This window comes from Glycine max, chromosome 18 (genome assembly GCF_000004515.6).
Source record: "Glycine max cultivar Williams 82 chromosome 18, Glycine_max_v4.0, whole genome shotgun sequence".
NCBI classification, from domain to species: domain Eukaryota; kingdom Viridiplantae; phylum Streptophyta; class Magnoliopsida; order Fabales; family Fabaceae; genus Glycine; species Glycine max.
The window spans coordinates 8,323,229-8,328,519 of NC_038254.2; the positions used below are offsets into that span (position 1 = coordinate 8,323,229).

At 31.1% G+C, this 5,291-nt stretch overlaps 1 long non-coding RNA gene across 1 annotated transcript; it reads right to left on the reverse strand.

Moving 5' to 3' along the window:
- Positions 1-3,673: 3,673 nt before the first annotated feature.
- Positions 3,674-5,070, reverse strand: LOC100806976 (uncharacterized). The gene is made up of 2 exons (XR_419371.4): positions 4,741-5,070; positions 3,674-4,202 (listed from the first exon to the last, which is right to left on the reverse strand). It is a non-coding gene; the product is annotated as an uncharacterized lncRNA (long non-coding RNA).
- Positions 5,071-5,291: the final 221 nt, after the last annotated feature.

The following is a 5,291-nucleotide window of genomic DNA, read 5'->3' on the forward strand; positions in this document are numbered from 1 at the left end:
TCAGATTGGGTTAATTAGATTTAAATATTTAAAAAATGTTTCTATTTTTTGAAAATATTTTTTTAAAATAACAATTTATTTTTGTCTAAAGCTTTGTAAATCTATAATGATTAAATACACTTAAAAGAGATCAAATTGTGAAAATATTTTATTAATATAATTAATGATTTCAATGCTAGTATGATACTATTATTTTAGATAAAAATTAAGTATGATATTAACATGCAAAAATATAAATAAAATTAAGATAGAGAAAAAATAACTTAAAAAGGAAAAAATTATGAATGTTTTAATTTAATAATTTAATAAACTATATGAGCTAAAAATTATTAATATGTTTTGTATTTAATAATTAATTTATATATATATATATATAAATTAAAGGCAAAATTACATTTTTGATCTCCCGGTTTATCTCTAATTTTAGATTTGGTTCCCCAATAATTTAATTCACGAATTGGGTCCCTCTATTTTGTAAAATCGTGCAATGTTGGTCCCTCATACCACAATTGGACGTTGACCGTTAGGAAGTGATGTTGATTACCATGTGTCACATTCTTATTGGATGATAATTGTCACGTGTCATGTTCTGATTGGTCAATGAAAACAACAATGCATTTCATCTTTAATGGAGTTGACATTCAATCAGAACATGACATGTGACACTTATCATCCAATAAAAACGTGACACGTGGCAGTCAATGTCACTGCTTAATGGTCAACATCCAATTGAGGTGTTCGAAATCAACATTGCAGGATTTTATAAAACAGAGGACTAAATTTGTGAATTAAATTACCTGGGACCAAATGCGATATTGGAGTTAAAGTAAGGGACCGAAAGTGTAATTTTGCCTAAATTAAATTATATATGAGATAGGTCGGGTTCAAAATAAATAAAACTCTTTACTCAACTCGTTCATGATCAGGTCTTAATTGGGTTGAGTTGGATTCGACCTAAACACTTTAGAAATTCAATCCAATATAATTAGGTCGGGTTAGGTTGGATTATAGTTCTAACCATTATTCTGTCCGTACATTAATTAATTAGATGGAACAAAGCAATATGATTAGTCTCAATAATTTATGGGTTAATTTTTAAAAAATAATACTCTGGCTTTTTAGTGCAGTAAATATATAAAACTGTAGTGCTGAAAGTCTGCAACACTTCTAGTAATTAAATGAAAGACTAGAAGAATGGCCCTATACTTTAGTAGTTCAAGTAAATTTTACGTATATTGGAAATTCTTTAGCAAGAAATCATCTCAACTTTTTGACCCATATACACTAGCCATATCATAATGTTTTTAAACACAAACATTGCAGTTTGTCTGCAAGACAAGTATCTTCTGGTTTAATAAGTTATTAAGTGGAATGAATAACAGCATTGAAGCATCACTAGCTTTTAATGTCACCAATCAATACCACTGACTGTAGCACCAAATCATTAAAATAATTGTTGCCTCAGCCAACTTGTCTTCCTTAATAACTATTGATGACTCAAATGTTGTCAATAATAGTTTTACATCAAGTGAAAGCATGGATAAAGCCATGAAAACAATAAGGATTTGTTTTGTCCAAGAAAATGTTTTGCTTATGTATTTTGTTTTCACAAATAATTATGAAAATGACATTATTTCCTTTGTTTCTTGGTTTCTAACGTTTGTAAATGAAATGATGGAAACAACATTTACCATTTTGTACACAACTTTTCTTTTAATGTTGTTTTCAATTTTCACAATTTTCTTTATAAAATATTAAAAATAGAGAATCACAGTCACAGCCATCATTTGGTTCCCCATATTCAAAGTATTGTCCACTTAAGTGTTCTATGACCATTGATTTTGTCTTTGTAAAAGACACCTAAGTGGGTTGAGAGGAAAGAGTGTTTATAAATGACCTATGACCTCGACTCCTCAGCGATGTGAGACTTTACTTCTACCGAAACATAGAGCAAAGTGAAAACTAACAGTTTTGTAATTATTTGTAAAAATAGAAAACATTATAAAGAAAAAGATCATCTTGTTTAATTTCTATGCACTGTCAGTATAAATTTTTTTACCCAATCAACCAATTAGAAAACACATAAAAATGCATACTATATTCAGCAAAGCATTTTACGTGCCACGAAATCCAACAAGAGTAAGCAAAGCAACAAGTTTATCAGCAGAAGGACCAGAGAATGGACAGCCAGGTCTCTCATCTGAAGTATTCAAAACAAGGTACCACACCATCTCTTTGCATCTAGAAGAGGTAATACTAAGTGGTGTGAATCCGATAGAGTCGGTAAATTGTGTCAGAGAAGGATTTTTAGCCAGCAATGCCTCGGCAGCACTTGTGTTTTCACCCATTGCAACATAGTGCAGGCAAGTACAACCCATCAAGTCCAGCTCTCCAAGTTATTGTGCAGGCACATGTTGCACCAACTTCTCTACAATTTTCCACTGCCCTCCAACAGCTGAAACAAGCAGTGCAGTCCTACATGTTAGAAAGTCTCACATTGCCTGTCTCAGTTCTTGAAATACAGCTTATATATTTTTTGGATAACTTCACTTAGTGTCAATTGATTTTAAGTTGAAATCTACTATGGTACTACAGACTATAGCCTATTTTCTCACACATAAAACTCACTATCAGCATCCCTAGAATTAGCAAAAGACCTGAGTAGACTTGATTCTGCCAATGCAATTTTTACTGAATTGTGAATGGAAACATGCACAGGCAGGTTCATTCTGCACTTTCACATATATAAGTTGGAGATCTTTGACTTTCCGTCAGGACACAGCAAAGTTGTAAGCTAACCTTTTCCCAGCTTCAATTGCAATAGCTTGGAAATTCTATTCTTTACATTTAGAATGAAGGAGGACATGTAACACTTCAAGTAGCGGTTCTGCCGGTTTACAATATATTCTAGCCATAACATTTGTTTATGTACTATTAACTGTGCTGTTTGTGCATATTAAATTAAATGATAATGTATAAGTTAAATGGACATGAGATGATCCTTGTCCATTAATGAACATGTTACTTTGCTGCTGATTCTCTCTACCACTGCCTCACTCTTTCTTTCTCTTCCTGTGGTATGGACAATATGCTACAAAGAAAAGAGTAAAAACAATCAAAATTTTGTAATTTCAATCAATTTTAACTAATAAAGTAAAGTATGTTTAAAAATTGTGTTCGTATCATTTCACGGAATGTCTTTTTAACATGTTTGTCAAATGTCAATCCTTGGAAATATGTGAATTTTGGTTTTTTTTTAATAAGTATTTTAACATGTGCACACTATAGAATAAATATTTATTTTATATAATTAAAATTTATAATAAATAAATATCTTCAAATATATAAATCATATTTAAATTTATAATAAATAATATAAATTGCAATATGAGATTAGTTTTAACTTTGGTTTTCCTATTAATTTTCTTCTTAAAGAAGCTTCAAGATTGACTTTTATTATTTTAGATTAAATTGTTATTTTAGTATCGTTTTAATTTCTAATATGTAATTTTGGTTCTCTTTTTTTTCCACTTTAAATATCTACCCAAGTATTTGGTAAGGTTATAAACGTTGCAGAAATTAGTCAAGTTTTAAAAGATTCTCTGCATTATCTCAATCCCCTTTAAATATCTACCCGGTATTTGGCAAGGATCACAAAGAAAAATTAATAAACTTGGAGCCAAAATTGAGAAATTTCATACAAGAGAGCAACTAAAAACAATGCAGAAACTCATGCACTGCTATAAACATTGAAGATGTGCCTGCTGCTAGCATTGGCAATAAGCATTTATTCTTCGTTGATTTAGGAATCACAAAAAGAAGAACTCAAAGGAGCAAGAATTGAGACCAAAGCTTTCAGAATCTCTCTTCTATTTTTTAAATCCAAGGTTACTAAAAGTCTCTTTGACCAGATCATTGCGAGCCCGAGCATAATTCTCTCTCATAGAGGATTCCTGTGATCTCTCAACAGAAGAACCATTGCGAGCCAATTTCTCATATGGGGAAGTATAACCATACTTCTTGTTCAATGTCTCCATGACAAAAGCATCGCGATCTCTGGTTCGAGCTCGCTGGGGTTCAACATTGACATAAGAAAGGTGCATCCCAACAGCTAAAATGGAAGCGCCAGAGAGGGAGACTGCTATGGTCATGGCCAGTTTCTTGGGTGTTGAGGGAAAACACAGCACCATTTGTCCAACCACCTATCACAAAGGTCATCAACTATCAAGTGAACATACATCAATAACTTATAGTACTCTATAGGGATTGAACTCTAGAACTCTTAATGCTACTGACGAATTAACCGTTTCAAAAGTTTATACCATGTGAAGGCACAAAATAATTTATGTCACCACATCTTTGATAACACAAATGCACCTTTCACTGGTGCATAAAATTTACACGAAACCAAGGATTGTAATTGGCGCTGTGTGTCAATTCACTAGTCCTGGTTTTAATATTTTAATTAATAATTATAATATTTTTTACTTTTAAGAATAACAGGAAGAAAATATGGTGGCAATTTTGTAATTATATAAAAAAATGAAAACAGACACAAAACATTCACCATGTTGATATTCATATTAGAGGGCATTTTATCAAACAAGTGGGGTGCATCATCATAAAAAAAAGAAACGAACAAATAGAGCAGAAGCAGCATGATTCTACCAAACCATAGGCGAATTGAAAATTGGCATCACTATGAAAATCAAATATTTTGGTTTATCAATTAAAACATACGGAATCACGTTTTGGCTTCTGGGTCTTGGTAATAAGCGCTTCTATTACTAAACAGCGGTTCTGAAAGCGCTTCCTCCTCCTTCCTTGTCTTTCTCTGTCTCTCTTATTTGTCCTTCGGTTTTAATTACGGATGGAAATAGGAAGTTCTGAACAAGGCTTTACGTTGAACCTGCTTAAAAGTTTTTTTCATGTTAAAAAATTTAGTAGACCATCTATATATTTAAATAAGTTAATAGGCTAATAAGCCAGTATGAAAAAACTTTATGTAAAGCAAATCATAAATTAAGGGAAATAAAAGTACTGTTATCCATAGTATGAGATAAGGGTGGATTGTGGACAAGTATTTTATAAGAGTCTAACCGATTTAGTAAGAAATAATTTATTAATGTATTGAAGTGAAAGTTAAATTAGTAGGATATTATTTAAGTTTGATTGATCTCTCTGGTAAATTTTGAATGAGTTATGATCACTTACATTTGATAATTAAAAAAAAAGATATTTTACAAAAATCTCAATCTAATCATTTTATAGATAAAAATTATTTTTTAATC